This window comes from Falco punctatus, assembly GCF_963210335.1.
Source record: "Falco punctatus genome assembly, chromosome: 8".
NCBI lineage: Eukaryota > Metazoa > Chordata > Aves > Falconiformes > Falconidae > Falco > Falco punctatus.
In genome coordinates, this window is record NC_137588.1 from 46,166,883 (window position 1) to 46,179,947 (window position 13,065).

The 13,065-nt window shown below is 46.6% G+C and overlaps 1 protein-coding gene across 1 annotated transcript in view; it reads right to left on the minus strand.

Moving 5' to 3' along the window:
• Window positions 1-12,731, minus strand: part of CTNNA1 (catenin alpha 1) — a 122,832-nt gene extending 110,101 nt beyond the window's left edge. The window contains exon 1 of the mRNA XM_080398305.1: window positions 12,594-12,731. The gene's annotated coding sequence lies outside the window, so the exon portion shown is untranslated. The remainder of the gene's footprint in view (window positions 1-12,593) is intronic.
• Between the last annotated feature and the right edge of the window lie 334 nt (window positions 12,732-13,065).

Sequence of the window (13,065 nt, forward strand, 5' to 3'; positions counted from 1 at the left end):
AAACAGAGCATCAAGCAGGGCCGCTGCAGAGCGGCAATGCTCTCCCAGCACACCTAATATTCAGACACACGAAGCTCTAACCTTAAACCATGCTCACAGCCCAGCATGCTAACTGTAAACCCTTCAGGTTATTACACAGATCACGATGGTGCTCATTATTGTAGTAGATGGTTCAAGAATAATGCAATTATATCTTACAGGGATTTAGTGCACTTGCAAGGACATGAGGGGTGGGGGAAGAACAGGAGTTTAAAGCCCCTTTCAGAGCTCCTGCTCCAGCCAACAAGCAGCTCTGCAAGCAGAGCTATCCCAGGGCAACCGGCCCCTGCTTTCTGCAAAGAATCAAGATCTCATCAACAGCTAAAATTAGGAACAGGTTTCCGTTCCGATCCACACTACTTCAAGCAAACGTTGCTACAGTCCTACTGCTCCTTCCTCCACCACAAACCTGCCTCAAACAGGCACCCACCGGCGCGGTGAGCCACCTGAAGGAGCACAAATGCTCAGAGTTAAGGCGGTAACTGTGAGCATCACCTTGCCAGCTTACTGCCCTGAAGGAGGAGGTGGGACTGCACAGGGAAGTGGATGGGACTGAAGCAGCACCAAGATGAGCTCCTGCGCCCCAGGGCAGGTCCCAGCCTTGCTGGGGAGAGGCGAGGGCACAGACCCAAGCAGAAGCGTGTTAAACTGCTGGGGATGCATTTACACACCGCGCTCAATGAGCTGGCCTGCCCTGGACACACTGAAGACAACATGCATACAGTGCTCTTTCCAAAAGCCACAACTGAAGGTTGTAGTGTTTTCAAAAACTGGTAGTTCAAGGTTTTAAGCATTACTTCAGATACCTACTTCCAGAATACTGGCATGCAAATATTTTCTAAACTTTGGCAAGCATAGGAATGCAGCTCCGCAGCTTCTTTGCAGAAGCTCCTGAAGGCACTTGAGGCTTTTCAAAAAGCAGCACGAAGGAGCACTATCTCACAGCAAGCTCTGCACACCAACAGGATGACAGAAAGGCCTGGTGCTCATGGTCCTGTTTTTCCAGGCTGCACTCCCACGCACACCCAAAGGCAGCGCTGGCTGTACTCAGGCACTACTGAGCTGGTGCTTTCACCTTGCTCTGTCCCAAGAGATCCTGCAGCCCCCCCAGCCTCTGGACCAAAGCAAATCTCTTCTGGTTACACAGCAGAAGATCTAACTGCCCATCTCCTGCGCTGAAACTTAAGTCCCACCGCCTTGTGCTACCTGAAGAGTCTTTTATAACATGCCATCTTCTATCAGCCTTCAAATTTTAACTATTCTGACAGGCTACTTTTTAAAAGCTTTTGACTACACTCAGCATTCTCTCTTGTTTTATTCTTAGGGAAGACTGTATTCAACCAGTGGTCTCCCTAGCACAGCGGTGGGCTAACCTGGGCCAAGTACAATAGCCCACCTGCTGAATTCAAGCACTATGCTATCCAGAAAACCCAACAAACCAACACGGTACAAGAAAAACCTATACTTGGGAGGCCATTCTCCATCTGAACGCCCTTTCTGCTAACACCTAGTTGTTCCCCATTTTGTGCAGCTGATTGTGCCCAGGCACAGTAATATGCACTCGATTACATTATTTTGCAGCTTCTTTCTCTCACATTTCTTTAAGCAGTCACAGGCATTTTGAAGGATAGTCCTGTCCTCCACCACACTTTCAGATTGTCTTTGGATATTCTGTGCAATGTAATGAGAACAGCCCTTAATCCAGGACTGAAATCATGGGGACAGAACATGGTGGAATTCACAACACAATGACCCAGCTTCATCTTCCAGCCAAAAAATGAACCAGTTTCCCCGTTCCTAAGGGAATCCTTTTGGGTTTGTTTGGTTTGTTACTTAAGCACCTAACCCATCTGATAACCAGCAGGGATCCTTTACCCCTGCTGAAGGTAGATAACAAGACAGTAGATAAAGATCTCTGGGAGTGGGGTATCTAACATACACCATTAACACAAATCTTCTGAACATTTTTGGTTTCAAGAGGGTTAAGGCACACCTCATATTAAACCCAGCTTACACGCAGGGGTTTCATCATGCGCCGCTGACAGTTCAAAACTGTTGTCCATATAACTAAGAGCATCCAGAAAAAAATTTCCTTCTTTCCTCTTCCCCTTCAGTGCCTTCCAATGAATTTTTCTGTCTGATTCCACAAATAAAGCAATACTCCTCTCAGCACTGAAGAGCTAGTCAAGGACATTTGGGATATGCAATGCTTTTCAGGGAGGATTTACAGGAGGTTTAAGCTGTTTGTATTTAACACCAAGTATATGCAACTAAAAACAGAGAGTCATCCTCTTCTAACATAGCCTTCAATCTTAAACTTCATCTGTTCAGCTACCAAATCTTCCCCTCCACCATAAATGCCATGAAGGTACTACCTCCCTAGAAATCCTTACTATCAGAGTTTCACAATCTGAAATATTAATACAAACTTAGATGTTGCACTGACTATGTTTTTTGATTACCAGAACATTTCTGCCATTTGAATATATTCAACTTGGCTACACATTTTTCGACAAACTACAGGTACCAGCCAAGCAAAAAGAAGAAATTCCGGTTCAGATAAGCCTATTTCTCACCAGTACCATTCCAGATCCAGCTTTCATAATCTGTCTTTTATGTTTTTCTCTCTGCTGCTCTACTGGAAAAGGGCTGTAGAGAGGCATCTGAACCTGCTTATCAGAAAGCCTTACACAGTCAGTAATAAACAAATGCTTCTCTACTTCTCCATTTGTTTAGCAAATCTTTAGACCTTGCTACTGAGTTGAGATGCAACCTAATACAACATCCCTACCAAAAAAATCAATGACGTTTATAACTCTGTTTTCTCTTCTACACAGCTGTTATCTCCTGCCTGCTGCCCTGTTACCGAAGCCAGCAGCATGCCACAGACAGCCTGTCAACTTTTCCCCTCTGGGAAGCACAACCCACCCAATGCCACGCACCATCACATGAAAGCAGGCATGGGGCATATCACCACTGTAGGATGCAACACACTTTTCAAAGCAGTACGTGCCATCACCGAACAGCTTCCCAATTCCTATAGTACTGTGGATTTAAGTAACTTATTTTCATTCCAAAATCAGGAATGCACTCTGTAACAGGCTATCACGCCTTCATTTTGGTCTGCTATCACTGAGAGAATGGAAGGCACGCTCTGCACAAGCGGTTTCATCATGGTGTTCCTGGGACCACAGCAGTGATTTCACAGGTACAAATAAACTGTTTTTTGGAGACACCAGTGCTAACAAAACCCTCTTGCCTTCAGTTATGTAAAGTGTTAGGCTCTGATCATTTTATTTTTGCCAGGATTGTTTTGCATCAGAGGAGCTAGAAAGGAGGTGCATGGCAAGCAAAATCACAGCAAGCACAGGCAATTCGTGATTGACTTAAGCCACACGAAGCTCCAGTTCATGAATGACATCCTAAAAGAATGCACGAACCGAACTCATGCTTATACCTATTTAATTGTCCAGATAGATATCCCGGGACATCCTGACAAGCATCCAATTTATTTCTGCACAGTTTTCAGTTTCCAAAACTCAAGCAGGATTCCAACTACTTAAAAAAAACTGACAGGGTATCAAGATACTGCTTTAGAAGACACGTGCATTTTCTAAGAGAACCTCCTATGTAACTAAGATTACTTTTAACATTCTAGCTGCAAAACTTTATATTTGGGAAAGGGAGAAAAGCATTTCACGAACGGCAATCTATTACTATTAATTCTGTCTTCACAATAACAACGGTGCATTTTATGCTGAAGACCTGCAATACTAACATCATGAAAGATAACTTACAAATCTAGTGATGATTTGTTCTGATTTTGGAACTGCTGTATTTTAGCTGCCTGCTTTTTGGATCAGGACTGAGATACTCTGGCCATGCAGAAGGGCAACACATCTGCATTTTAAGCAAACAGCAACATCTTTCATGATCTTATCCCTGCAGCAATGGTAACTTCAAAGTCCCAAACCCCAGCCCTCTCACAGCCACATTTCCCACATTTAAGCCTACAGCTTAACAGTTAGCACCTTCAAACAAAACAAGGGGACTTGGCCTGGAGAGGGGATATTAGAGTGCCAAAGAGCTGGACCACTTTGATTCAACTGAGAGCCCTTCCAACCTCAAAGTATCTCTTCCCACCCTTGAAGTGGAAAACTGTGTGAAGCTTCCTAAAATCACTGAGAATGAAAGAACAGCTTACTGCCACTCTCAGAACCACTGTATGGCATTTCAGACTCCAGTGATACAGAATCAATGAAGATAAAATAACTAGGCTGTGGCTACAGAGCACGGCTCTTCAAATCCCAAACTACACTAGCACAGATATCAATTACCGACCTTAAGTTAGCAATGAATGCAAGAAAGGGTAACCTTTTAACAAATTAATTTTTGCCACAAGTAATCCTCAAATAAGAGGAAGTTTTTTATAAATTAGCCTACTTTATCAGTTGGCACAAGAATTTGCCAGTGCTGCAAAATTAATTCTTGCTTAGCTTGCAAAAAACCACTGATGGCTGGCAATAAAAGGAAAAGAAAACCTGGGAATTTTTGTTCTGATCTTCTTCAGCACTCAAACTGCAATAAAAAGTGCCATTTAAGCTACAAAGTCAGAAATAACCAGAATCTGACCCCACTCAAACCACATTTTCATTCCTAAATTGATATGTTATGCAATACCCTTCTGCGCTTTTAGCTGACCACATCAGCTAAATCTAGACCTTCATTAACAATTTTAAAACAGTCAGACGCATACACATACTGGAGTAGTTTGAGCTGACATACATGTTTTGGGGAAAAAAAAAAAAAAAGAGAGACTCCTATAATTAGAGGTTTGATGAGACAATTTGCTTAAACATGGAGGAAATGGACAGTCTTGTACTAACAAGAGACTAAATACCACATTCTTTCTCAACTACATCCCCAGCATAGTAGCAACTAAAGACTACGTAACAAAAATCCATAGTGTTATACATGAGTGAAAGAAGTTTTCCATACTTTTCTCCATTTGCAAGAGCTACTAAAAGAAGAGCACCCACTGAAACAAAGCAGAACATGAATGTAAAGATTCTTCAAAGTAAAATGTTTTCTAAAGTTTCTAGGAAAAGTCATTTAGAATTCCTTTTTCAGTCCTTCACTTTGATTCAGGAACACTCTGTCAGTCTTATCTAAACATTACAAAGCAATTATTTTTTAAAGAAAAAATGTCACAAAACCCAGAGGTGATAAGGCCTACAATTTCACTTTATGCTCACGGCAGCCTTCAGCAACATCTCTTACCTACAAGCAACAAATTAACTCTGCTGGAAGAAGAATTGCACCATCACTGTACACCCCCAGGCAACTCTTTGACTTGCAGCTCCACCCACATATGCTGCAAGTTAAGAAGGGGAAGGCAGGGGGAAATCAAAAACAAACCCCAGAAGAAGAGTGAACATGAATGCAATGCACAAGCATTATTTCGATGAGTTGAGCATCTTTTAAATGACTGCAATTATCTGGAAGAATAGGTAGGGTAGGATGCTCTAACGCATATCATCTCCTCTCCCTGCAATGTGTCAACAAGGCTGCAGACACTGAGAACACTGAGGGCACTGATGGGCAAGAACTTTGCAGCTTCTCCAGAAGAGCAAAGCAAGTAATAATAAAAACACGCTGGTGCAATTAATTTTTGGATGCTTACCAGAGCTACCTGCAAAGCCATAACCACCTTCTGTCAAGTACAAACGTGCTAAGGGTGCGCAGTGGTGCATGAGAATCAGAGGTAACAACAATCCACCTCAACAGCAATCCTTTCCAGTCACTGCCTTAGCATATGGATAAACAATTAAAGCAACTTTTGTTTAAAAAAAAAAAAAAAGTCACTGACCCACCCAAATTTCATAAAAGCAACAGGAAGGAACCGTAAGGTTTGAGAGGAAAGAGTCATTGCTTGGCTGGTCTTGCTGGGGGGGGGGGGGGGGGGGGGAAGGACTTGAATGCTGCCATTTACTGCGTGGAAACGAAAATACATCTGAATTAAAGACACATTTTCTCCCTCCACCCCTTCTCCTCACCCCCAGTAACAGAAAACAAGACAAAGCTACTGAACAAAAAACAGATGAGCTAAGAAATCCCATTCAATTGACTCTGCGCCAGTGCTTTGCCTCTGGTTCTGCTGAACACCACCTCTTTCACTGATAACCGTTGACTTTTCCCTAGCCTAGGATAATATGCTGTTAAACATAATCAAATTGTCTTAACCAATTCTGCAAACTAAGTAAAACATCTTAAAATACCTGATGCTACAATACTGATGCATATAGACCGGAAGTTAACATTTTCTTTAGGTTATAAGCTTTTAACCCTGCACAATTAATCAGCACTATTCTGGTTTGCTACAAACATTCTAGCATTTGGGGCGTGGGGGAGGCTGCTACTGTTTACTGCATCTTATACTGTTATTTTCTGTCCCTAACCCCAGTAACCCCAGGAGAGGGGGGAAAAAAACCAACCCACACAATCATGTTGCACTCTTCACTGTACCAGTACAAAATAAGAGTATTATGATTGAGGACTCCACCAGCAGTGGAAAAGTTCCATGCCCGCTTTCCTAAAAGCCTTCCCCCCGCACTTCCAACTTTCAGGATGCATTGTTTAATGTTAGCTAGGAAATATGTCCAGCTGTAACAGCAGTAGTTTGCGATTAAACCCATCTTCCAAAAAGTGGAAGTGGCAGAAACTACAAAGGCATACTTTGTACAGAAATCTAAACTGCTCTAGAGCTTTTCATTCAGCCAGACCAGATTCTTGCTTTTTACTCTCTCAAAAAAAATGTATCTTTCATTTCACTTGTAGCTTATAAGAAGCCATTCAACTCTCAGAAAGGTTTCTAAACGTGAAAGAAATTAAGTCATTGAACTGAGCCTATTGAATACAACGAAGGTACAGACAGTCTGTACCGGCAGACAAGCCCACCAGCACCAGAAGCCGAGCAGTACTCCTGCCAGCACTGGGTACCGGCCACAAGAGCCTCTGGACAAATTGTGGATCAGAAGTCAGCCTGAGTTTGAACCCCTGGCTCAGGAAGCTCCTGCGCTGCAGGAGACTGGTAAAGCACCTCAGAGAAGCAATGCTACTTATTTGCCCTTTTCTCATGGTTTTATTGCTTGCCTGTTTTTGGGGTCCCCTTTTAGGGATGGCTTTATACACTGCCATCACCCAAGAAAAAGGAGCGGGGAGGATACAGGGAAGGGAAGCCAAACGATTGTGGGGGTCAATAAAAAGAAAGGTGGCTAGGGTCAGGAATTATGACCAGAGAATCAGAGGGGAACACCAGACACCACCTAGCAGCACCCATCACTCCTCAAAGGCATCAAAGGAGACAGAGGATACTGCTCAACAGTGTGACAAGCAGTGGGAGTGGAAATGACCTCAGAGTTCCTGTCTTATTCCCGCCTTCTGTTGCTGTTAACAGCCAGCTTGGCCAAGGCCAGGTGAAGGGCTTGTAATTTAGGGCCTCAGACAAGGCTAACAAGTTGATGGGACTAGTACAACCAAAACCTCATGATGAGGATCATGGAGACAGGACATTAAGCTGGATGGAACTCAGCTATAGTAATCAGATTGCATCAAGACCCCTGTGCACAACTTCCAGTTCACCGTTCAACTTCTCATCCTTTAAATGAATAAATAACTTCAGTTTAAAAATGTTTAGACTCAAACATCTGAACATCAGGTACTGGCTGAAATGAACCTTACAGTAAATTGTATGTGAAGTTTTATGATACTTGTCACTTGCATACACGTCCACAGTCTATCACAGGTTATCCAAGTTCGTGAGCAACAAGACTTACTAGGTCTTTAAGTCATACTAAAGGAAATTCCCTCTAAAAGTAACATTACAAGGACATAATTGCAAGAAAGTGGGTAAAGAACAGGCAGCTTGTACATCTTGGTTGTGTTCACACAGAGGAACACCCACTTCCACCTTCTTGCTTCTCAGCATACTATCAGTTCTGTCCTTCGCTGTTTCTGAATTCGTTATCCTAGTCAATTAAAAAACCATTTACCCATCTACAGATTCAGATTAAGATCTCAAAAGCACTTTGCAAAGATGAATACTGACCTGCTTGGTGTTACGCAGGTTAAACACCATTTTATAGGCATAGAGCTCAGCTGCATTTACATGAAAAATTAAACTGACTTTTTCAGCTATGTAAAGCTACATTCCTTGCATAGACTGTTTGTTTAAGTGGATCTTCTCTGCCGAGTTCATACCATCTAGAAAAAGATATGGAATGAAGAATCTCCCCCTTAGAGCCTTAGATCTGCAGAGATACCACCTATAAAAGTACCCAGAATAAACCAGTGAATGAAAACTCTCTGAACCCTTTGGGGAATAGGAAAGGCAGTTGACTGGGGAAGGGTGGGGAAGCAACACCAAACCACACATGCCATCAAGGCCACATGCTCCTGATAGCATTAATTCTTATTGACTTGTTAACTGAAAAGAAGCAAATTTACCTAAACATTCTCCTGATCTTATGCTGAACAACAGCAATGACAGCATTGTCCAGCCTGCAGTCTCTCCTCTTTTCTTTCAGTTAATCTCCAGGTAAAGAAAAAACTAATTTTTTTCTCCCGATCCTTCATCAGCTATCCACAAGCTCACTAGTTTCAGTGTCTTAAAGTAGCTAATAAAGGCTATCCCAGAACAGCGTACACCCATGGGTTTACAGCCTCTTCTACCCTAACTTCCTCTAATGTCTCATCTGCTCCCAAACATCAGCTCCACGCAGAAATTCTTAAACATACAGTCATATGCAGATCTATTCCATAACAGGGCACAGACAGCTAGGAAAACTGGGCGTTGTTTGGGAAAAAAAAAAAGCACACCACAAGCTTAAGTTGTACCTCATACTATCAATAGCGAAATCCTACCTGCCCACACTGCTGCTAGCTCCCCAGCTTATCTGCTCTCAACCCCCTCGCTGCCTTGGAAACGCTACAGGAGTTTAACTCGCTCTTAGACTGTAACGTACATAAACACTCCTCGCTCCTTGTGTCATTCAATGTATTAAAACATATCTACTGGGGAACCAACCGGCACCCAGCTTGGTTTGTTCTCAGCACTGTTCCGCTCCCTACCTTGGTAACTGCTACCCCTTCAGCTATAGCCAGCCTCACATTGGCTGTTTCCATCCACAGATGCCTGAACTTAAAGCCTTTCAAGAGAGACTCTCAGGAGTCTAAATGATCCATCGAGTAGCTGTCCTGTACATTAGAGAAAGTATAACAGAATGGAATGCCAATAGATTCAGGGAAAATTTCCCTTTGCAAACTGTGTTAGTTTATATCTGCACATTTAATAATTTCTTTCACTTTACAAAGCATAGTGAAAAAAGGTTGCTCCGATTCCACCAGAACGATTTATAAACACATGTCAAAGGACTAGCAGATGTCTTCTGTAGTACATCTGGGATTAACAAACAAAACTATGTAATCATGTTTAGTGAAAAGGTAGCTGGCTTTTCAAATACAATAGCCAAGGAGGAATTACAAATCATATTTAAGTATCAGATTTGCCAACAGAACACTCTATACTATCCTACTGCATACCAGAAACCAGAGATAACACCCATTCTCACCCTGACGGAACGCTAACAAGTCTCAGTCATTCAAGGAGAGAGATCCCACTTAGGGGTCGCAGCGACTGCATTACTCCTGCGACTCCTTTACTTCAATACATCTATCTGCACCCAGTTCTGCCTTGCAGCACAGCAGGTCACTCTCAACACTTCTCAGCACAGCTCCTTCAGTAAGGGTGCTGGTATACAATTTTGCGGGTAGACTCTATTTTAAGTCTCATATGCTAGATGAAAATAGCATGGAGTTAAAAAGTAGTAATTATCAAACATCTGCACTTTCTCTAAAGCTGCAATGCTGTTTAACCAACGCATGAGCTATAAACTCACTGAATGGAGCTATTCCAGATTAGTTATAAAACTAAATAAGGGTGAATTCCCAGAGTAGTAAAGGATCCACATTCTCAAGGTTACATACATTGAAGTTCCACAGCACAAGAGTTTTGAGTGATTTCCAGTTAAGGCACGATAGTAGAAAACAACAGGCATTCATCATCATGTTGGATGACAGTCTCAATATGGCACTGTCCTAACAAAATAGTACTCAGTCCTCTTCTATTCATCATGTTTTCTTTACTGTCCAGCAGAGCCAAGAGAAGCCAGTAAAACTGAATACAGAGAGCCCTTTAACAGAAATATCACAGTCATGTAGGTCCTCACTCTAGCCTTACTATCCACCTACGATGAGTAGATTGGTTTTGCTGCTAAATATTTTTGTAAGCCTAACTAATTCTCTGCATAAGAAAGGTAATTTAGAAATCAAGTAACAGTAGATGTAATTTCAAGGCAGGGCTGAAGTCCCGCTGAAGTATATTTCCAGCTCATGAACATTTCTACTAATGTGGATTCCTTTGCAAATCAGTTTCTCAATCTTACAGCTGCAGAATGAAGATATTCATGCTGCTGAAAAAACACAAATTATTTTTCTATTACATCTTTCAGTTAACTTTATCAGACCAATGGAAGCCCTACAAAGAAGCTGCACATTAATGCCTGCCATTATACATGTCAGCACAGAAATGCCAATGTTTCACAAAGCTTGAAAATTTATTATGTGATAAATATTTACACTGGTATTTTAAATCATCAGTTTGGGTGCAGGATTTCTAATCTCTGCCCGCTGTGCTCCCCCCTGCCACCTTGTGTAAACTTTTAATCCCTGATGCAGAGGCCTATTAATAGAGCTAGCTGAAAAAAAGACCAGACTGAAGGCATGTTGTTTATTATGGAAAAGGTTAGGGTAAAGCATTCTTAACACAAAACCTAACATACCTTTGTCTGTTTCTCGTGAGAAACATCAAAAAAACCTCACTGATGTTTTAAAAACTGATTGTCTGTAAATAAAAAAGGTAGTGACCCAACATAAAAATTACTCCCTTTTCAAACAAAAAGTTTCAATTGGGCAGGGAGAAACAAGTCCTAGTAAACACTTAACACAGCCTTAGTGCCCCAAGACAGACCAGACAGTGCCTAAAAGGCCGCACATAACATAAGCTGGGCTTCCACCTCCCTTTAAACACAAACCTGCCTACAGACCAGCCCGGCAGCTGACCCCCCCAGCTGGGCTTGGAAGCGCTGGAAGCCTGAGCAGGCGGCAGGACGGAGGGTACGCATGGGCACAGGGGCGCAGCCAACGGAGCCTCTCCCACCTCCCCCCGCTTCCCCACTCCCAGCGCAGGAAAACCGCAGGAAACGAGCAACCCAGGCACCGGGAATACCTTTCACACAACCCACAGCTCAAAAACACAAAAGACAAAGGGGGGGGGGGCGGGGGGGAAGGGGAGCAGCAGCAGCAAAGAGCTCCCAGACTAGTTCAATACAGACAACCCAGACATGCCTCCAGTCGGGGCTGGAAAGCCGGAGCGAGGCCCGGCCCGCGGGGGCTCGCAGCCCCGCCAGGGACCGCTGCCCCCCGCCACAGGGCCACCGGCCTCCCGGGCAGGGCAGCGCAGGGCCGGCGGCCCACGGGCGGGCGGGCAGGGCAGCGCGCCTCCATCACATCACTTCTGCGCTGCACAGGAGTGCGCCACACGCCTCCTTCTCAAACTTTCAGCCAGCAAGATGCTCACACGTGTGTGAGCCAGCTCGAGCGACGAATAAAGCCCTGAAAAGCGGCGGGCACGGCGAGCCCAGGCAGGGGGCAGGGGCCGAGCCGGGCCCCAGCTGGGGGCCGAACGCTCTCGCTGCTTTTCGGCTGGAAGATACGGCACGAAACTTCTTGTCCGCGAACGAGCAGCTCCCGCCTCGCTGCCTACTGGCAGATTAGAGGCGGGTGTCAAAAATCGTGGCCAAGCTAAGGCGAAGGGGTGTTCCCAGCGAGGGGCTGGGTTCCGTGTCCTGGGACAGCAACTCGGCGGCAGAGAAGATGCTCGTCCAGCCGCGCCGGGAGACCCTCGGGGGGGACGAAAGGGGGCGGCGGGGCCAGGAGCGGCTCCGTGCCGCCAGGCAGCCCTGCCCGCAGCCGCCCTGCCCGGGCCCACCGCCGGAGAGCGGCGCCGGGGCGGCCCCGCCGGGCTGTGCCCGGCTGCGCGGGGCGGGGCCTCGCCACACAGCCCCGCTGCCACCGAAACTTCTCCGGGAACGGGCTGGCCCGGCGCCTTTCCTCCGGGAAACAGCGCTCACAACCCACAGCACGGCCTGCTCCCCGCCGCGCCCCGCCACCCCGGCCCAGCGCGGCCTCCGAGCGCGGCCGGCCCAGGCCCAGGCCCGGGCCCAGGCCCACGCCCCACGGGCGGCGCGGCCCGCTCCCCTCCGCCCGCTCCGCCGCGCTCCCCGCCCGCCCCGGCCCCCGCCGCCCCTCACGGGGAGCCGCCGCCCGGCCGGGCCCGGCCCGCCGCCCCGCACAAAAGTTTCCAAGTGGGACAGACGGGGCGGCGGGGCCCGTCCGAACACCCCGCAACTCCGCCGGGGCGCAGGGGATCGCCTCACCGCCGCCTCGGTCCGGCCCCCGGCCGCTTTGTCTCGGTCTCTCCCGGCGCCGCTCCCGTCCCGCTGAGGAAATGGGCTCTTCCGGCGCCTCCCCGCCCCGCGCTGCCCGGCCCGGCCCGGCCGCTCTTCCCGGCACCGCCCGCCGCGCCGCCCCCGCGCCCTTCCCGGCGCCGCCCGCCGGCAGGTGAGGGCTGGGGCGGCCGGAGCTCGCCCGGGCCCGCGTCCCTCAGGCCAACGGGGCGGCTTCCCCGGGCTCCCGGGCCGCGCCGGGCGGCCTGTCCTGGGGCAGGGCCGGTGTGCCAGGTCCCAGCCTGGCCCTGTCCCGCCGGGGAGCGGGGCGGTGCGGCATGGCGGCTGGAGACGTTTGGAAAAATACAGCTCGGTGCCTCTTGCGTTTTGTGAATTGGTGTTCGGTTTTCAAAGCCTAATTATCTTAACTTTCTCCGGAGCCGGTGCCTTTAGGAAAAGGCTC